The following is a 23,798-nucleotide window of genomic DNA, read 5'->3' as shown; positions in this document are numbered from 1 at the left end:
TTGAATGAAAACGCAACGTTGCCATAATAGAGGAGCTGAGAGAGGGCAGAGCGGGGCGGGAGGTGGATAAATTTTGTAAGAGTATGGTGAATGGGGGCGTGTTTGAAATGGGGACTGGCCGTCGGCACTTACCGTAAAAGATAGTAACTTCATTCACTTATGTTGTGGGTTCAGGTAAATGGCACGTTGTATTTTCGTTTAACATTGGACACACAAAGAGTGTACAGTCCAAAAGGCTCATCCGATTAAAAAGAAAATCCTTTACTTTAGATTTAAAACGTCATATTTGGAGACTGTTTCCCCTCTTACATTTTGTTGTAACTCTGATAATAAGAGAGTACCCCTATGTCTGGGGACTTTTGAGACACCTTGTATATATAAAATTGCACAGACCTAAGTAGTAGGTCGTATCTAGCAATAAGGCAATGAATTCTAACGGTAATGCACATACTATTTATTAACTTCATTTATATAGATGTTATCTTCTGTTAAAGTATGCAGCGAAGGTTTGAGAAAAGAAAGCTCGCATGAGTGATTTGAAACCCGGGAGAGAATAAACGAGAGACTGAATTGCTTGTATCATCTCTCTCTCTCTCTCTCTCTCTCTCTGTCTGTCTCTTGCAAGCCAGGACGGATGTTGGTTTGGGATTGCGATGGCGAGGGTTTACTCGTACAACACAGAATGAGCGCTGAACCAAGATGGAAAGAGCGACGGAATACAACAAAGGCTCTCCCATCAGCGAGTCCTCGACAGAAGACGCTGAGAGAAATTGACTGAAAAGTCCTTTTACGTCGCGGAATAAACTTCTCCTCTTCCTCAGAAATGTTCATATGCGCCATCTTGTGGATGCCTCTTTTGTAATGTCTCTGGAGAGCCACAGATGGCCCCGTTTTAATCCTCAATACATACGGAATGTATATATATCTTCTAGGATACGAAGTAAAGTACGTGAGGCCTCTTGAGATATGGATAAGAATGTTTCTTGTCGGAGAGGAATTCTCAGAGATTTACGAAAGTTCCAAAGTACACTCTAACGACTTCTAAAAAAGGAAATAAATTGTGGAGTAAAGTTAAAAATTATATTATTTGTTACAAATATACAGGGGTGAACTGAAAATGAGTGTGTATTGAGCGAGCGGTACCGGGTTCGATTCACGGCGGGGGCAGTCGGTCGTAAAAGTGTAAAACGCTTTTTCAGGCCAGCCACCCTGAATGAGGTTTTCCTCATTCACACCAGGCAAATGCCGGGGTGGTACCTAACTTCTAGGTCCCAGGCCGCTTCCTTCCTTCCCCTTCCCCGAATAGTGTGCTCGCCGAGAAACGTCATCCCTCAAACGTGAAGGGCTAAATGGCCTTCGATGCCGAAAGCCCAGAAATCTAAATCCTAAATCCTAAGTGTGTATTGAAAACTCTTTACTCAACGGCGCAAATATTCTTCAACATTGGGGGGTCACGTTTAAGACCGTTCCCATATATATTAAGCGATGTTCAAATTATTTATGAAGTTGAAAAACAATGCTGTGGAGGATCAGGGGAGCAGAGTTGTCTCCAACATTGGGAGGCGGGCAAATTTGAGGTTTATTCTGCTTGGGAAGACTCATATTACGGTAGATGAATCTGATTTCTGAGGTGAACCTGTTGCCAGGCGCTATAGATGAAGTGGCACTCGAACAGACATAATCTTTCTTCCCAAAAAACACATTTCAAATCGGATTATTGGGGAGACAGTCTTCCCCAATTGCAAGTTGAACACAGACTATACAAAAGTACAGGGTGACCCAATAATAATCTTTCACATTTTAAAGGATCTTCTTTTTCACCTCAACTATAGGTTGGTGGGCAACTTGAAAATTTTAAAACTATTCTCTTTTTTGGGAGAGCTGTTTTATTCTTTGGGAGTATGTTTAGTACAATGAGTCCAGAAGCACGTAAAAAACACAAAATTTACAGGAGAAATGAATGATGCAGGTACTGAGACGTAACATAACGTAACCAAATCTAACCTAACCTAACATAAACTAACCTAAGCTAACCTGAACTAACCTAAACTAAAATAATATTAGGAGAAATAAGCGAAATTCTATCAATTTTTGGAAAATTATGCACGACCCCTACACTAATATAACATGAACTAACCTAACCTAAACTAACTTAACCTACCCTAAACTAACCGAATGTGAACAGAAATTACCAAAATTGTAACATTTTTTAGAGAAAAGAGCTGGACCCCTTCTGCTAAACATAGGCCATTCTTTGATAAGGGAATTTCTTTCTAACTGCATCTAGATATTGTATCCTTGGTCTTCCTCTTCCTGGTTTTCCGTCTGCCTTTCCCTCTATCAACACGGTGATCCAATCGGAGTGCCGAATAAGATGGCCAAGAATGCTATTTCTTCTTTTCCTATTATCTTCATGATCTGTCGTCCTTCATTAGCTTCCTTTAATACGTCTTCATTCCTTTGCATTTCGGTCAATGATATGCGCACCATTCTGCGCCAACACCATATTTCAAATGCTTCCAGCTTGGATATTTCAGCTTTTCTCAATGTCCACGTCTCCGATCCGTAAAGCGCCGCGCTCCATACCAGAGTCTTTAATAAATCGTTTTCGAACGTCCAACGACACATTTCTCGCTGTTAGCAGTCCTCTTTTCCTATTGAATGCTTGTTTAGCCTATCTTTAATAGATAATAAAACAAAAAGTATTACAGATAGAAACTTGTTTATTCGAAAGGGGCCGTGGTGGCTCAGTGATAGAGCATTCACATCTGGTGTACGGGGTCCTTGGTTCGATCTCAGCTCGTGCCAAATGAGTTATGGACAAACACCGTGTGCCTGGGCTTTCTCGGGGTTCTTCCGTTTCCTCCCACTTTCTTCATTCCACCATTTCATTCATTTCTCATGACCAGCGTCTCCTTTAGCCTAGCCAGCATAATCGTGGGACGCAGGACTGTAGCCAGTCCAAAAATTTAGGGGGGGCCCGGTCGAAGTTAGGGGGGGCCCGACCCAATCATATTATACTTCATCACTATATTATAGTTCATTTGCAGGCCTACCGTGAAACTTTTATTGGGGCCAGCCAAAGTTTAGGGGGGGCCCGGCCCCCCCTAGCCCCCCCGTGGATACGGGCCTGGTGGGACGTAAATCTTAAAGATTTCATTTCATTTTTTCTTCTAAAACTAAGATTATCTGTACAGTATTAAAAGAATCCTAATAAATTAAAAGTAGTTTCTATAGCTATATTTTAGTACTACATATCTCATGAGTTACTGCGTATGTTTCGTAGATTATCAACTGTTGTGTTTACGTCGTGTTATTGGTTGAAGGTGATATTTGGAAAGAAGACGTGAGTGGTTTCTGCATTGTTTTACAGTGTTGTCAGAACATAAAAGCAGTACATCAGTAGACATAATCCATTTCTCGTTTTGGTTTGTTGTACGCGATTGTTCAAGTAATTTTTTTATTTGAATAGGAAAATGGATATTTCTTCAATAATAATAATAATAATAATAATAATAATAATAATAATAATAATAATAATAATAATAATAATAATAATAATAATAATAATAATAATAATAATAATAATAATAAAATGAGATAAAAAATCATCACGTAAGTAACTCGGTTCAATTATAATAAAATTACATATAATGTATTGAAATTATATAGAGCAAACTATTGTTTAATATATAAAGTTCTTTTTCATATACAGTACGATAACTGAGTTAGCGGACATCTGAATAGTTTATTATTTGATCCCATAATAAATAGTTTTACATATCTAACGCCATACGATTCAAAGTGTGTACAGGACCACTCCCACGTAAGTTTGGTTACGTTCAGGTTATCCTTTTTGTATTTCCTTGAAAGAAATTTCATATAAAAACTGTATCTTCGGCAATACTGTTATGCCTAACGTCACTGTCGCAAGGCAAAGATTACGAACCAGGCGCGTACCCAGAGATTTTTGTTCGAGGGAGATCCAATTATATGGGGAGAGAGTTCAAATAGTACAAGACCCTACGTTTATGTATATGTATTGAACTGTTGTTATTCTGCACCCGAAAGAACGATAAGCAATTTATAACAATTATCATCTAAACCAGGGTTATCCATCCTGGCGTCGCGATTCATAGGGGGGTCGCGAAGATAAGCGGAAGAGATAAATATAAATAGAATCTAAAAGTGGTAAATATTTTTAAATATTATTTTGAATTTTGGGATATAGTATACAACAGTTCCTCATCATTTCCCAAGGACTCACGAAGTTCAGTCTTTTACGGATTATTCACTGAGGATCTAGGAACTTGAAAATGGGGTAACACAGCGACTTTCATTTATTTATCGTCTGATACGAAAATAAAAAAAGAACGAACCTGTATTCACCTTTGTTGTTCTTCTTACGTGTTGTTTTTATTCACGACTGGTGATGTTCAAATGGCTGAGGTGCGCGGAGTAGTACAATGTCAAGCGTGATTGCTTAGCGGTGTTTGCAGACAGAAAGGAAGCTTTGAGGGTCATTCCGTACAGGTTTTCGTGAAGACCTGTACGTACCCGTTACTTTATGTGCGCCTCTGTAGTGCCCTTGTACTTTATATTTCACTATGTGTGTGTGTGGGGAGGGGGACTTGAACGCATATTGCATGTCTCTTGCTCGTGGATAGTTCTTACTGTTGCATTACGTACAAACGTGATGGTATTTCATGTAGAAGTTGTAATAGCACACATAAGAAACGCAGTTTACGGTGTACTCATACTGCATATTCCAGTGTGAGTACAACATGATCTGGGTTTCTTCAGTGTTCTATTATCACTTGTACATGACATACCACCATTTCTGTACGTGGTGCAAGAGTAAGAACTATCCTCGAGTACGGAACACGATGAGGAACTGTTGTATACTATTACCAAATTTTGTTTTGATAGGCATATTTTTATTTGTATACATACTGTTAAGAATTTAAAAAAAAAAAGTCTACTAAACATTTTCAACAGGTGCAGAGTTGTTCAGAAATCAATTAAAATGAAAGAGGTACGATATGAAATTAATGAAAACTGCATATTGAAATAGCAGAAAAATACAAATGGAATAAAACCTGCATATTGAAATACTATTAAAATTAAAAGCTAATGAGATTCCTGAGCATGGTGTGATTTTACTAGTGTCCAGTTCAATATTCGTGACGCACATTATCAAGTCATTTAAAATACTCAATAACTTTTTTAACAATGTCCAAGTTTTTTTAAACCAAAATTAGAAATTATATTATTTTGTTATCATATGACCCAAAATTAAGGGAGTTACGAAGTTTTAAAATTTTCGAACGTCCTCCATTTTGAAACAGTATGACGGATCGGATTCGATATGTGTAATATGAATGAACTGACCAAATTTGGTTTTAATCCATTCGCTTTTAGGAAAGTTAATCTATCCACTATGTATATACAAGAAATGGATTTTACTGTATATCGTGAGATCTCCGCAATAGGTTTATTAAAAATCCCACACAAGCTTATTACAAACCAGAAAAAAGGGGGTCGCAGGCAAGAGGATGTGAGAAAATGGAGGTCGTGATTGGAATTAGGTTGAAAACTACTGATCTAAACTCTCAAAAAGAAAAAAAAATGTAACTAAATTCTTGTCATAAGGAAAGAAAGAATAAGCTTGATATCAAAGCGTTGGGCTACATCAATCATTTCTTTGTTAAAGCGAGCAGATTGTATTCAAGAAAGTGAACAAATGTCTGTCGAGCTACGCAGTTGGGGGGGGGGGAGGTCGGAATCGGTAAGCGCGCCACTGTTTCGAACTTCGAAACTTAAAACTACTCAAAACTTTTAAATTGAATGAAAATGAAAGCTGAAATGAATTTTGGGCAACACCTATATAAACATCTTTTGTTTTTGTTGTTGTTGTTGTTTTTGTTGAGTCGAATTTCTTGGTGAATCCTTTAGAAAGTGCAATACACAACTCATTAGATCTATTCAGAAAATTGAAAGTTTTAAATTAATTCCAAAAGACAAAAGAATTGTCTAAAAGTGCTTGAATTGCTGATATCCCCGAAACAGACATTTCCACTTTCCTTCAAAAATATTATATTTTTTGTATAAACTGTTTTATTGTGGTTGGGGAAGGAAGCTCTCAGAAACGTTGAAATGCTCTCGCAAGGATCAGACAAACTGCTGTGGTTGCGTAGAAACAACAGGGAGAAGGAGATTTTAAGGGATTGTGGTGACTGAAGGTTTGTCTTTCCTACCACAAGATGGGGGGTGCTCAACCATTTTAACAGACGGAGAACATCAAAAAGGGGGGTTACATCAAACACATCTTGAAACTTCACGAGGAGAAATTAGGTGGAAAACATGCTTCGAGGGAAAACCCTTGTTCTTGACGAGAAATCCTCTCTTGTGATATATGTGTGTGTATTTCCAGGGATTGTCTCTGTTTGTGTCTTTAGTGCACACAGCAAACAGAGACTAGTTCCGTCGTAAGTAGCTCGTGTACTTTTATACATTTTTCTTAGACCACTTGTGCATTACAAGATTTACTATGGAATTAATATGATTATTGTGGTAGGTTACCTCCATCTACCTTTTCCGGATTTAAACTCGAAATGATTCAGGAAACGTAATACCTACCTCTTATGTTTACAATGTAACCTGAAATTCAATGTTGACGACATCTCCTAAGGGCACATTAATATTGTGAAGTAACTGTGTATTGGACATAAAGTGACGATGAGATAATTGTATAAACTCTAATTTAATTCACTAAATTTATGCGGTCCAGAAATGACAATACATTCTATATTTATAATAGCTTATATTCAGTTAGTGTCTCTTCAGCAGCGAGGCTATATGAGACGTGGACCTACAGCTTAACGTAGGATCCGAACCAAATGAACTCAGTGAGAAAATCGAACTCGGGTCTCCCAGGCCAAAGGCGCGTGCACTAACCCCTTAATAGGAGCTCACCCAGAATTTTTTGTTTTGGAGGAGTTCAAGCTTTGGAATTGTTGAAATGAAATGAAATCTTTTGAGTTTTAACGTCCCACGTTTATGTCGGTTAGGCTAAGGGAGACAGTGATGATGATTACTGAGTGAAATGGTGGAATGAAGAAAGTGGGGGGAAACGGGAGAACCCCTGAGGAAACCTACGCACACGATGCTTGTCCATCACAATTTTCACTTGGCGGGAGGGTGGGATCGAACCCGGGACCCCAAGCACCAGAGGTGAACCCTCTACCACTGAGCCACCATTAGAAGTGGTTGTAACGATATCATACATCTGGGCAATGTGTGATTAATGTGTGATTTTAAAATATGCACAAATAACTAGTTATGAAGAACAGGAGAAATAATACGAAAAAGAAGAGAATCAAAATTGATCTGATATATATTTTTTTGTTTTGTTTTGTTTGTAAGCTGTCATAGCAACGTTTTATAAATAAATGATATAATAGTTTACGAAACATCATATAAAGTATGTATGAATAATTAAAAGGTGTATTTATTTCAAAATTTGTGTGCCATTATAACGTTAAGCTAGCTAAACCCAACGTAAATCGATTGCGAGTGAATCTAGTGATATAATATAGGCAAAATGACTGAGGATCTATATATAACCAAGTTATACTGTTATATGTTGAGTCCAATACTACAAGACACTACGTCTTTAATATGAACGGATATTATTCTACACCCGTAAAGATGATAAGTAACTGTAAAAATGCTTTCACCTATATTTTCAGAAAGTAATGATAGGATTAGATCGTTTGTATAGGAGAAAGAGTACAGATGAATCGTATGCTACATCAATTTTTCTGTTAAACATGTATAGTTCTATTGAGAAAATGTATAATCAGATTCGATCGACACCCCGTCGGTGCGCCCCTGCCGCTTTTAGTCACATGGAAGCTCCCAAGCACAATGGAAATCTCTCTCACACAGATTCGTGCTCGCTATTCTCATTGGCAATTCAAGTGAGATTTTATCTTCCACGAACTGGCACTCACCAACCTCACTTGAACTCGGCACTCGCTATTTTCTATTAGAATTGCGCTCCATCCAATTCGACTCGTTACACTCAATTTGGAAATAAACTCCAACGAATTCGTGTACTCCAATTGGGAGAGCTCAGTTTGGACTTGCGCTTCACTGAATTCGTGATTGTTACCCTCTTGGAATTTGCGTTTGCCAACATCATTGCAATTCTCCTTTGCTATGTTCAATTGAACTTACACCGAGTTCGGACTCGTTACCCTCTATTGGAGACTATAGTCTCTCGAATTTATGCTCACAAATTTGACAAAAACTCACGTTTACTACACTCAATTTTGACTTGCTTTCTCCCGAGCCCACACTTGGCAATCTCACTAGAACTTGCGCTCCACCCAAATCGGGCTTGCTAGCCTTAATTTGAACTTGCGTTTTCCAAATTCACTGCAACTAGAGTAGATTCCGGGCATCTAGTGAACTAAGTTCCTAATTATATGTTCATGACAAGTAGCAAGCTGCTTTACTTTTCTGCATGTTAAAATCAAACTTGACATTGATGAATAGCTTTGAATTACATATTCCGTGGAGATGTTGTACATAATAATCGTTTTTCTTCTGTGTCATTAGTATGCGGAAAAAAGAGTGTATCCATTCTTCAAACTGTCATACTGTAAAAAGACCGCACGTAAAAAACGATTATTATGTACATCTCCACGGAATATGTAATTCAAAGCTATTCATCAATGTCAAGTTTGATTTTAATATGCAGAAAAGTAAAGCAGCTTGCTACTTGTCATGAATATATAATTAGGAACTTAGTTTACTAGATGCCCGGAATCTACTAACTAGCGCTTGTTAAAATTCACTTGAACTTGCCCTTCACGATTTGGGCTTGCCCTCAATTGGGAATTGCGCTCGCCGAATCTGCGCTCGTCATCACTGTAACTCACGATCGCTACCTTGAATTGGAACTTGCTGAGATGTTTCCAGAACCGGTAGCACAATTCATTAAAAGTATATATATTTGTATCCTATTTCTGATTGGCTCTTGTTAGCCAATCACCTTCCAGCATTCCGAAAACAAACGAAAAGTCAATTAAAGTCACTAAATCGCCTTTCTCTCTGTGCTTCGTTGTTGCGAAGTGCTTATTATATATTTATATTGTTGCCAATATTGAATCAAATATCTGGTTAAAATGCTAGTACAGGAATTCCCTCTTTAGTGCAGAAATTCCCTTCTTGCGTGTTACCACCATTTCAGGCGAGACGGGATTCACATCTCACAAAAAATGGCGGACATTCTTATCTTGGAGGCATCAGTGCCTGATAAATAAGATGAGATGGGATCGTAGTGAAAGTGATAGTAGCAGCATTTACATGTTTCTTTGTTCACATATAATCAACACTATTTGTAATCAAAATTTTCCTTCAACTTTTTATACCCTCCTTTTATGAATGGAGTGAAGATGAAAGAAGAAAATGAAATAAATGTAAGGAAAATTGAATATCAGAAAGAGCGCAAATAAAGAAAAAGAACTTAAACCATAAAATATGGTATTTTGAGGAAAGCCATTGCATAATACAAGAAAATCCTCTCAACGACCCTTTGCGAGATCTCTCTTTAAATTTACGCTGATATTAAAGCTATCCTATCTTAAATTCTTGACACAAAAGTTAATAATACGTTCAACTAAAACTATTCAGTTATTATTATACTATATACTTAAAACGACATACTTATTGTATCTAAAAATATATATATATATATCTTTTAATGGCCACGTTATAAAGCTTATTTCAAGCAGTTTTTAATGATCAGTTTTCTTACTGTTCTATTCCAAACAAGGTGATAGAAGGTAATATGGGAATTTATTGTTTAATATCTATATAATATGTGATTTATGGTTAAAATTATTATCATTGTGTAATAATAGCCGTTATGGGTTAATTAGTATGACTCTGTCATTTCGTCTACTTGTGTTTCTCAAATTAGATCTTCATACAAATGAAACTGTTAGTAAACACAGCATTATTAATTACTAGCTAAAATGTCGGTTCTTAGCACGGGAAGAATAGGTTTATGTGAAATATTCAAAGGTATATTTGATCCTAGTTGTTAATCGTGAGCTCTAATTATGGCAAAGTACGCCTGATATGTGTGAAAATGGTTAATGAATACTGACGTTAAGATAAGGTAGTATGGGAAACCGTCGTGTACCTTTTAGAAGGGTATGGTTAAATTTTTTTTTCATATTTTGGCCTTTTGATTTTCATATTTTCTTATATTTTTCTCCATACTTTGCCTCTCTATGTAAATAACAATACTTGTTGCACTTACATGTGTACTTGTGTTATGTTAGTTTTCGATCAATATCAAATAAATTGATTATTCCCAAACTTGATTGGTTGTGTTTAACGACCCTTTCCACCACCGAGGTGGGGAGTATAACATATATGAGATAAGAAGTGTTATTTAAGGGGACAGACTACTAAATATTTTCCAAAAACTAACAGTTTTTCTTTTGCCAATTTTTCGTAAATGAAAAGAGACAATGAAATGTAACTTACCTCAATAATAGATAATGTTATTCTACACCCAAAAATACGAATAGGAAGAATTTTCAATGTTGCCACCCATGGAAATTACAGTGTGACCAGAATTTGAATTACTAAAAAATCTAGATTAAGGTAACGACTAGAAAAATGAACTCAACGGTAATAATGTTTATATTTCTTTTGTAGTAGCTTATTTATTTTGTAATAACGTATGTAAGTTGTTACAGAATAAATACAAATATTATTTAAAAAATAGTTAACACGGAACACACACAGCATGATAAGTCATCAATTACCGTTGAGTTCACTTTTCTAGTCGTTACCTTAATCTAGATTTTTGAGTAATTCAAATTATGGTCACACTGTAATTTCTATCGATGGCAACACTAAAAATTCTTCCTATTCCTATTTTCGGGTGTAGAATAACATTATCTATTATTGTAGTAAATTGCATTTCATTATCTCTTTTCACTTACGAAAAACTGGCAAAAGAAAAATTGTTAGCTTTTGAAAAATATTCTGGAAGACCCCAATGTCTTAGTGGCAGAGCATTCACCTCTGATGTGTGGAGTCTCTGGTTCCATCCCAGCTCTCACTAAGTGGGCTTTGTGGTAGGAATACACACTGTACACGTAGACCTTTGCTTGTTATGTTCTCCCATTTTCTTCATTCCATCATTTCGTCCATTATTGTCATCAGAATCTCCCTTGGCATAGGTGCATAATTGTGGGACGTTAAACTAAACTAATCAACTGGGAGTCATTTGCAGAGATATAATGCTTAAGTGAGTCGTGCATGAAGTGCGTGAAAATTTGCCAATGGGTCGTAAGTCAGCAGGACGTGACCCAGTACAACCCACGATCCACTGTATCCCACTCTGACCCACCGACCCACTCTCCTCAGTGCATTATAGACAGCATTTTATGAACCTGCTAAATTTGTCTACGTTTTACTTTTAAGGCCTTGATTTCTCTTCCTTTTTCATTTGTTTCTGTTTACTTACCTAAGATAAGTATATCTAAGTGAAAAAAGAACTTCAGGCACTTTTGGATAATGATGTTTGTAATTGTAATAATAGCAATAGGATTTAATACTTGGCTTTCGACACACAGTCGAATTTTACATTTTTTTCCCTTATCTTTACATTGGTCTACTTTACCTTGATTTGAGACTTTCAAATTTTATCCTATCTTCCATTGAGAAGTATATGTAATTCAACAAGGAAATAATTATATACTACAATCAAATTGATATTCATCGTAATATGGCCTATGAGAAACACTTTACCATTTTGTGCCGTAAAGGTCAGATCCATCGATATTGTAACAGAGTTTTGCTTAAGCGATTGATCGTAGAAATTCAAACTCTGATTAATGATAATTTCACAGCCTTGTTTTATTACAATTGTAAACTATTTAGTCAGTGGGGAGGAGACGTGGATCGTGGGTCAGAATAGATGATGATGGGTTTTGGTGGGTCGTGGGTCATGTGGGTCAGTGGGTCACGGTAGGTCATGGTGCAGTGGGTTGTGGGTCACGGGTGGATCATGGGTCAAATTTTGATTGACCCATGCCATCTATGGTTATTTGTATCCGAGCAAAGAACTCAAGGAACACAGGACTACTACCACTAAAGCAACGGAGACAAAAGCCACTGGAAAACCCCACCGGAAGAACGAGACACGCAGACACTATCGAATGATACAGGTTTTATTCATGGTCGAAATCAGACCTAAAATGATCACATTATTTATTTTTTTCGACCACTTTCAAGAAGGTTCTTAACGTTTTAATCAATGTTGTATGTACATAATTTTTCCAAGAGAAATATAGGTGTAACGGCACACGTACGACGAAACATTAGTAAAACCAGGGGATAAAAGTAAGGGGGAACGCGGTGGAACGTCGTTCTCCCACTCCCAAAAGGTATCTATGGCGTCCTTCCACTTCCTAAAATACAATGAATAAAGATAGGAACGGAGGACAGCGTGACGTCATGCGTACCCCTACCTCTTCAAATCCACTTTTACCCCTGATTAAAAGCAAAGTTTTGAATCCCAAAAGTCAATTCAATAAACATGCAGACCGGAAATATATTTTATTGATGGTTGTTCTGAAATATTGGAAGCAATTTGGTCAATATTTATACAAGCTTTTAAATTTTGATTATTTCTCGGAAGTTGATTAAACTAGAATATACGAACAGTACATATATAACGAAAGATAAGTATGTAGAGTGGATACGTTTTTCATGCGTTCTCGCGGGAGGAAATAAATATCAGTGAATAAGTGTGAAAAATATCTTTCTGTACAAGTCATTTGGCAAAAGCCTCACTTTGCTAAGACTAATGGAGTTTTCGTGGGAACATATGTTTTCGAATTCCTGGAACGCTTCCAAATCTCTTAGGATTGGATCTTCCCTCTCTCATGTGTTAACAAGGATTCTCTGTTTGTTTTATATCTAATAAGTAACAGCAGTTAATTATATTGCTTCTGATGGACACTGGCATCTTAATTTTCTCCACCAAAAGTTACACTTTCTCGTAACAAAATCCATAAATCAATTTATGGATCAAATAAGCTTATTTACAGTACATATCCGCCTGCTATTCAGAGCGTGAATGTAGAGGTGGATGGCGAATAACGTATTGGATGACTCACAGAACGTTCATAGTTTATTGAATAAGGTTCTTTTCCACAAAATCCGATAACTGAGAACTGGAAGACTGTAGCTTCATGTTTTTCTTCGAAGTTTTACTTTATAAAATAAAATAAAAAAGACTAAACGCATAAGTTGCTTGGTAGCATGGCATCTCTGTTACAGCTTGCGGCAAGCAGAATTTAAGCTTGCAGTGAAAGTTAATTAAAATCAACTAAAAGCGACCGCCAAACTTAGATCAAGGGAACAAATTAGAAAATGTCAATTAATACTCAGAATCCAGTTTCGTTCACTTTCATTTACACGGTGGGCCATTTACACACAAAAAAAACAGCATATGAGGCGTACGTAAAAATGTAGGTTATATACGTAAATCCTTCAGCTTATGTAACATCTGTAACATATGTAACATATGTAACATCTTGCAGCAAAGGTATAACTGAAAACTATGTTGTATAATACTTTCCGTATAAGTGTTCCATCTATACATACTTTCCGTATGAAAGAAAGAACTGTATATAGGTGGTAAGGATCTCACACACGTATGTTGTATAATACTTTCCGTATAAATGTTCCATCTATACATACTTTCCGTATGAAAGAAAGAACTGTATATAGGTGGTAAGGATCTCACACACGTATGTTGTATAATACTTTCCGTATAAGTGTTCCATCTACACATACTTTCCGTATGAAAGAAAGAACTGTATATAGGTGGTAAGGATCTCACACACGTATGTTGTATAATACTTTCCGTATAAGTGTTCCATCTATACATACTTTCCGTATGAAAGAAAGAACTGTATATAGGTGGTAAGGATCTCACACACGTATGTTGTATAATACTTTCCGTATAAGTGTTCCATCTATACATACTTTCCGTATGAAAGAAAGAACTGTATATAGGTGGTAAGGATCTCACACACGTATGTTGTATAATACTTTCCGTATAAGTGTTCCATCTATACATACTTTCCGTATGAAAGAAAGAACTGTATATAGGTGGTAAGGATCTCACACACGTATGTTGTATAATACTTTCCGTATAAGTGTTCCATCTATACATACTTTCCGTATGAAAGAAAGAACTGTATATAGGTGGTAAGGATCTCACACACGTATGTTGTATAATACTTTCCGTATAAGTGTTCCATCTATACATACTTTCCGTATGAAAGAAAGAACTGTATATAGGTGGTAAGGATCTCACACACGTATGTTGTATAATACTTTCCGTATAAGTGTTCCATCTATACATACTTTCCGTATGAAAGAAAGAACTGTATATAGGTGGTAAGGATCTCACACACGTATGTTGTATAATACTTTCCGTATAAGTATTCCATCTATACATACTTTCCGTATGAAAGAAAGAACTGTATATAGGTGGTAAGGATCTCACACACGTATGTTGTATAATACTTTCCGTATAAGTGTTCCATCTATACATACTTTCCGTATGAAAGAAAGAACTGTATATAGGTGGTAAGGATCTCACACACGTATGTTGTATAATACTTTCCGTATAAGTGTTCCATCTATACATACTTTCCGTATGAAAGAAAGAACTGTATATAGGTGGTAAGGATCTCACACACGTATGTTGTATAATACTTTCCGTATAAGTGTTCCATCTATACATACTTTCCGTATGAAAGAAAGAACTGTATATAGGTGGTAAGGATCTCACACACGTATGTTGTATAATACTTTCCGTATAAGTGTTCCATCTATACATACTTTCCGTATGAAAGAAAGAACTGTATATAGGTGGTAAGGATCTCACACACGTATGTTGTATAATACTTTCCGTATAAGTGTTCCATCTATACATACTTTCCGTATGAAAGAAAGAACTGTATATAGGTGGTAAGGATCTCACACACGTATGTTGTATAATACTTTCCGTATAAGTGTTCCATCTATACATACTTTCCGTATGAAAGAAAGAACTGTATATAGGTGGTAAGGATCTCACACACGTATGTTGTATAATACTTTCCGTATAAGTGTTCCATCTATACATACTTTCCGTATGAAAGAAAGAACTGTATATAGGTGGTAAGGATCTCACACACGTATGTTGTATAATACTTTCCGTATAAGTGTTCCATCTATACATACTTTCCGTATGAAAGAAAGAACTGTATATAGGTGGTAAGGATCTCACACACGTATGTTGTATAATACTTTCCGTATAAGTGTTCCATCTATACATACTTTCCGTATGAAAGAAAGAACTGTATATAGGTGGTAAGGATCTCACACACGTATGTTGTATAATACTTTCCGTATAAGTGTTCCATCTATACATACTTTCCTATGAAAGAAAGAACTGTATATAGGTGGTAAGGATCTCACACACGTATGTTGTATAATACTTTCCGTATAAGTGTTCCATCTATACATACTTTCTGTATGAAAGAAAGAACTGTATATAGGTGGTAAGGATCTCACACACGTATGTTGTATAATACTTTCCGTATAAGTGTTCCATCTATACATACTTTCCGTATGAAAGAAAGAACTGTATATAGGTGGTAAGGATCTCACACACGTATGTTGTATAATACTTTCCGTATAAGTGTTCCATCTATACATACTTTCCGTATGAAAGAAAGAACTGTATATAGGTGGTAAGGATCTCACACACATGTTGTATAATACTTTCCGTATAATTGTTCCATCTATACATACTTTCCGTATGAAAGAAAGAACTGTATATAGGTGGTAAGGATCTCACACACGTATGTTGTATAATACTTTCCGTATAAGTGTTCCATCTATACATACTTTCCGTATGAAAGAAAGAACTGTATATAGGTGGTAAGGATCTCACACACGTATGTTGTATAATACTTTCCGTATAAGTGTTCCATCTATACATACTTTCCGTATGAAAGAAAGAACTGTATATAGGTGGTAAGGATCTCACACACGTATGTTGTATAATACTTTCCGTATAATTGTTCCATCTATACATACTTTCCGTATGAAAGAAAGAACTGTATATAGGTGGTAAGGATCTCACACACGTATGTTGTATAATACTTTCCGTATAAGTGTTCCATCTATACATACTTTCCGTATGAAAGAAAGAACTGTATATAGGTGGTAAGGATCTCACACACGTATGTTGCATAATACTTTCCGTATAAGTGTTCCATCTAGACATACTTTCCGTATGAAAGAAAGAACTGTATATAGGTGGTAAGGATCTCACACACGTATGTTGTATAATACTTTCCGTATAAGTGTTCCATCTATACATACTTTCCGTATGAAAGAAAGAACTGTATATAGGTGGTAAGGATCTCACACACGTATGTTGTATAATACTTTCCGTATAAGTGTTCCATCTATACATACTTTCCGTATGAAAGAAAGAACTGTATATAGGTGGTAAGGATCTCACACACGTATGTTGTATAATACTTTCCGTATAAGTGTTCCATCTATACATACTTTCCGTATGAAAGAAAGAACTGTATATAGGTGGTAAGGATCTCACACACGTATGTTGTATAATACTTTCCGTATAAGTGTTCCATCTATACATACTTTCCGTATGAAAGAAAGAACTGTATATAGGTGGTAAGGATCTCACACACGTATGTTGTATAATACTTTCCGTATAAGTGTTCCATCTATACATACTTTCCGTATGAAAGAAAGAACTGTATATAGGTGGTAAGGATCTCACACACGTATGTTGTATAATACTTTCCGTATAAGTGTTCCATCTATACATACTTTCCGTATGAAAGAAAGAACTGTATATAGGTGGTAAGGATCTCACACACGTATGTTGTATAATACTTTCCGTATAAGTGTTCCATCTATACATACTTTCCGTATGAAAGAAAGAACTGTATATAGGTGGTAAGGATCTCACACACGTATGTTGTATAATACTTTCCGTATAAATGTTCCATCTATACATACTTTCCGTATGAAAGAAAGAACTGTATATAGGTGGTAAGGATCTCACACACGTATGTTGTATAATACTTTCCGTATAAGTGTTCCATCTATACATACTTTCCGTATGAAAGAAAGAACTGTATATAGGTAGTAAGGATCTCACACACGTATGTTGTATAATACTTTCCGTATAAGTGTTCCATCTATACATACTTTCCGTATGAAAGAAAGAACTCTATATAGGTGGTAAGGATCTCACACACGTATGTTGTATAATACTTTCCGTATAAGTGTTCCATCTATACATACTTTCCGTATGAAAGAAAGAACTGTATATAGGTGGTAAGGATCTCACACACGTATGTTGTATAATACTTTCCGTATAAGTGTTCCATCTATACATACTTTCCGTATGAAAGAAAGAACTGTATATAGGTGGTAAGGATCTCACACACGTATGTTGTATAATACTTTCCGTATAAGTGTTCCATCTATACATACTTTCCGTATGAAAGAAAGAACTGTATATAGGTGGTAAGGATCTCACACACGTATGTTGTATAATACTTTCCGTATAAGTGTTCCATCTATACATACTTTCCGTATGAAAGAAAGAACTGTATATAGGTGGTAAGGATCTCACACACGTATGTTGTATAATACTTTCCGTATAAGTGTTCCATCTATACATACTTTCCGTATGAAAGAAAGAACTGTATATAGGTGGTAAGGATCTCACACACGTATGTTGTATAATACTTTCCGTATAAGTGTTCCATCTATACATACTTTCCGTATGAAAGAAAGAACTGTATATAGGTGGTAAGGATCTCACACACGTATGTTGTATAATACTTTCCGTATAAGTGTTCCATCTATACATACTTTCCGTATGAAAGAAAGAACTCTATATAGGTGGTAAGGATCTCACACACGTATGTTGTATAATACTTTCCGTATAAGTGTTCCATCTATACATACTTTCCGTATGAAAGAAAGAACTCTATATAGGTGGTAAGGATCTCACACACGTATGTTGTATAATACTTTCCGTATAAGTGTTCCATCTATACATACTTTCCGTATGAAAGAAAGAACTGTATATAGGTGGTAAGGATCTCACACACGTATGTTGTATAATACTTTCCGTATAAGTGTTCCATCTATACATACTTTCCGTATGAAAGAAAGAACTGTATATAGGTGGTAAGGATCTCACACACGTATGTTGTATAATACTTTCCGTATAAGTGTTCCATCTATACATACTTTCCGTATGAAAGAAAGAACTGTATATAGGTGGTAAGGATCTCACACACGTATGTTGTATAATACTTTCCGTATAAGTGTTCCATCTATACATACTTTCCGTATGAAAGAAAGAACTGTATATAGGTGGTAAGGATCTCACACACGTATGTTGTATAATACTTTCCGTATAAGTGTTCCATCTATACATACTTTCCGTATGGAAGAAAGAACTGTATATAGGTGGTAAGGATCTCACACACGTATGTTGTATAATACTTTCCGTATAATTGTTCCATCTATACATACTTTCCGTATGAAAGAAAGAACTGTATATAGGTGGTAAGGATCTCACACACGTATGTTGTATAATACTTTCCGTATAATTGTTCCATCTATACATACTTTCCGTATGAAAGAAAGAACTGTATATAGGTGGTAAGGATCTCACACACGTATGTTGTATAATACTTTCCGTATAAGTGTTCCATCTATACATACTTTCCGTATGAAAGAAAGAACTGTATATAGGTGGTAAGGATCTCACACACGTATGTTGTATAATACTTTCCGTATAAATGTTCCATCTATACATACTTTCCGTATGAAAGAAAGAACTGTATATAGGTGGTAAGGATCTCACACACGTATGTTGTATAATACTTTCCGTATAAGTGTTCCATCTATACATACTTTCCGTATGAAAGAAAGAACTGTATATAGGTGGTAAGGATCTCACACACGTATGTTGTATAATACTTTCCGTATAAGCGTTCCATCTATATATACTTTCCTATGAAAGAAAGAACTGTATATAGGTGGTAAGGATCTCACACACGTATGTTGTATAATACTTTCTGTATAAATGTTCCATCTATACATACTTTCCGTATGAAAGAAAGAACTGTATATAGGTGGTAAGGATCTCACACACGTATGTTGTATAATACTTTCCGTATAAGTGTTCCATCTATACATACTTTCCGTATGAAAGAAAGAACTGTATATAGGTGGTAAGGATCTCACACACGTATGTTGTATAATACTTTCCGTATAAGTGTTCCATCTATACATACTTTCCGTATGAAAGAAAGAACTGTATAGACAGTAAGGATCAAAAATACAGATGGATGTATACAACATATAGGTGACATAAGGAACACAGTTATACGTATGTAATATACGGAAAACCGGTCATACGGTTCTTATAATTTGGAAGATAACATAAAGAAATAGTAATAAATTCCTTCCCGGGAATTTATAGGCCAGGGAAAAAACCCGGGAATATTCCCATTTTTAAAATTCCTTCCCACCGGGAATATTCCCACTGCCCATCACTAACCCTGTGTCGCGTAGGGAGTTTAGTGAACGGATATTGGCCAAAATCAATGGACACCAATTTCCTTAGCAACATATGGACGTCAGACGAAGCCCATTTCCACCTTAACGAATACGTTAACAAACAAAATTTCCGTTACTGGGCACAGGAAAATTCTTCTGAACTCCATGAGTAGTCCTGCACTACCTTGTAGAAACGTATAACGTGAAACGTGTCAGTGAAACGTAACTTCGGAAAGAACGTAAGATCTCTCAACTTCAGTCCAAATTTGGTCAGCAGCGGATGAGTTTTGTCGAACATGTACAAATATCATTTATTTATTTATTGCGAAAATTTTAATAACTCAAAACTGCATGGGACCGCGGTGACTTACCGTTTACCTCTGGTGGATGAACTCCTTGGTTCGATTCCAGCTCACGCCAAGTGAGCTTTGTGGTGGACAAACACCGTGTTTATGAGTTTTCTTCGGGGTTCTCCCGTTTCTTCGCACTTTCTTCATTCCACCATTTCATTCATTTATCATTATCACCATCTCCTTGAGCTTAGCTGGCATAATCGTGAGACGTAAAACTGAACGATTTCATTTCATTTTTCTAAAAGCCGCATGAAAAGACAATAATTCTTTTATTGTATTTCATATAGTAACGCACTATGTACAGCATTTTACGTAACTTGCTCGTAACTGACCCTGTTTTCCAATATATTTTTATACATGTAAACTGCATAAGTGTGTGTTTTCTCAGTGTCTAATACCTACATCAGGACAAATGCACATACCTTTGTGTAGTTCTGTTTATGAATATTTGTTAATGCAATTAGATTTTTGGGAAACCATTTACTTTGCTTTTCTCGTATATAAATCTAGCGTTTTACTAGTACGCCATTAAACAGGGAGAAGCTCTTAATGCGATTTTATACCGAAAAGAGATAATTTAAATGCGGTTGGATTTTTTTCCTCTAATCGGAGGAAGAGAGAGAGGTCTAATGATATTTGCTTGTCTGTAATAATTTCAGCTAATTTAACGAAAAATAAAGAGGAGTAGCTTAAATCCTCATTGAAAGCATCCTACAACCTTCTTTTCTGTTATAATTCCCCGATGGATTTAAAATCATCGTGTGAAAACTTCCTTAATTCTTATATATTTAAATCAAAATATCTCAATTTGTATACAGTGAAACCTCTACTAACGGACACCTCTATAAAGCGGACACCTCCCGTAACGGACATATTTTGTAATCCCCAAACACTGTAATAGAATAAAACATATTAGCAAACCTCTCTATACCGGACACTCTCTAGTACGGACACGGACAGTCTTTACTGTCCTTTATAGGTATTATTTACCTCCGTATTACGGACACTTTCTCTATAAATAAGTTGAAAAGTATTGTTAAAATACATTTTTAGTAATTCATACATATATCACCAAGAAAGCATTGTGACATTTTGTCTCCTCAACTGTCTACTCAGCAATCCAGACGAAGAGTCTCTGTTTAACAATACTCTCATGTCCTTTGCTTGCATTCCACTCGCACCCAAGCTGTTTTAGACACAAAAGTGATTGACAGTTGCCCGCCGTTTGGAATAACACGTTATTCTACTGTCCTGCTGGAATCTCTAACCAACCAGAAGACAAATTCGGTAGTTTTTGCCAGCGGGTATGCATATTCTCACACAAAAAAGACACTACTGGACTGCAATTAACCCACAAATTAAAGCGACATATCGAAAACGTAAGTGTAAAGTGCAGAGAAAGAACTATAACATCTTATTTCCATCTTGTGCCTCGAACATAGAGTATTGGACAGCAAAGAACAACACAGGTACAGTAACATTTTGGTAATCCTCATGGAATACATGATTTATCCAAAAATATTGTTACTAATTGCATATTACCTTCTTTACTAATTTACGTAAGAAAATATCAAGACACCTCTAAGGCGGACACCTCTCTATAGCGGACAATTATTGATTCCTCACGGCTGTCCGTTTTAGAGAGGTTTCACTGCATATATATATATATATATATATATATATATATATATATATATATATATATATATATATATATGAAGAGGGAGAGAGAGAGATGGATAAATAGATAGATATATAGCAGAATATCCTATTCCCACCGGGAGAATACGCTTCATTTTAGACATAAAGGGTTGAATTTGGTTTTAAACGGCGTCGGAAGTGTCACTGTTCATCTCAGCGATCCCGAAAACTATGAATTTGACAGTAATATCGGTCATTTTCAATCATTTTTATGTATCTTCTACTCCCGCAACTTCTGGGGCTGATATATTTAATTACTACCGGTTTGAATATAGGATTTCCACAGTCCGGAAGTCTAGTGTGCTTCCATACTTCAAAACTAAACACGAACTTAATTATTTATCTAATTGTGCCTCAAGTATTGATTTAGTTTTCATGATACTGGAAGAGCGATCCAAATTAACATCCTACAATATTATAATTATTTCTGATCCCGCATTTTACCTTAAATTCATTCAGATTGGACCATTAATTACATGACAAAAATACATTTGAAATGGATTGTTTATCAACGACGAAATGATTAAGTTATTCAAGAACGACAAATCAGCATGAAGTACTGTATCACCAATCCGCTACTATTACTCTAGTCAAATGAGAACCAAATAACTGCTGTTGTCAATGACTTTTTACCCCATGCTGTAGTTCTTGCAGTTGCAATAACTGTAAAAAGAAAAGAAAAGAAAAAAGAATTAATAATTTTCATGTGTGTGCATTTCATTTCCAGCAAAAGTATTTCTTTTAATATGTATATGAATTTTCTCTCTTTTTAGGTTCATAAATATTTATAAATTTCCAGAAGAAATTTCGTTTGTTTATCATAGCTGGTGTAGTACAGTAATCTTCAATATTTCTCTTTCTTATCCACAACCTAGTTCAGGGAGAAGTTTCTTCGCTTCCTTTTGCAGACGGTAGTATTATTTCCTGGACACTTTATGAGCACATATGTCAACTCCTATTTTCCTTTTTTTTTTTTTTTTTTGTTACCGTATATATTTTTATTCTGCAGGAAAACTGATTTTTGAAAAATAGGAGGATAAAGAAAAACTAACGCAAAGTTCAGCGGTGTCATTATGGCGACGTTCCAAACATGCTTTTTCTTTTTTTATTAATTTTTCAGAATTCTTTATATATTGTTTGCATTATATTAGTTTATAGCCAGTATTATAAGTTTCCAGAAAAAAAGAGAATAAATTGTCCCAATGTTTTATTAGAGAAAATTATCATAAAGTGTACTTGGACTTTGTTGAAAACAATATACAAACAATTTCCTGTAAAAAAAACGTATGCAATTTACAATGTAGATTTCTTGCAAGCTATTCGTTTAACACAAGTGTTTCAACATGGCATATCGTATTACATTTTAATGTTAAGAATAAACGCATACTTAAAGTCATAAATAACAGCTATAAACTACTGTAGGAGTCATGAATTTGGATAAGTGGATATAATTTAGTGACTACTAGCATAGATTATCCGCTTCGCTGGGTTGAAACAAAATGGCATCGGAAGTGTCACTGTTCGTCTCAGCGGCCCCCTAAAACTATGGATTCGACAATAATATAGGTCATTTTCGATCATTTTTATGTATCTCTCCCCCATCTCCTAAGTTGCGGAGTTGAATTTGGACTTAAGCGGCATCGGAAGTGTGACTGTTTATCTCAACGACCGTGAAAACTATGGATTCGACACTATTATTGGTCATTTTCGATCACATTTAAATATCACCACTTCTCTCCTAAGTTGCACCATCAAAGTCAAATGATAAATACCATTCTAGATCCAAACTTCATCTATGTGAAAATATGATCGAGATCACTCGGGTGGTTCAAGAGTTATTAAGTCACAAATATAGTCATTTTCTTTTTTTAAATTTATAATAGATATGGACATATATATATATATATATATATATATAAGAGAACGCACAAATCCTTTGTTACCTCATCACGCTAATACGGCTGAACCAATTTCTTTTATTTTTGGGGGGTTATTAGGATTTGGACCCTAGATGGTTTT

The sequence above is a fragment of the Thermobia domestica genome, chromosome 13, assembly GCF_964235325.1.
Source record: "Thermobia domestica chromosome 13, izTheDome1.hap1.1, whole genome shotgun sequence".
Lineage (NCBI taxonomy): Eukaryota > Metazoa > Arthropoda > Insecta > Zygentoma > Lepismatidae > Thermobia > Thermobia domestica.
Note: the sequence above shows the minus strand (reverse complement) of the source record.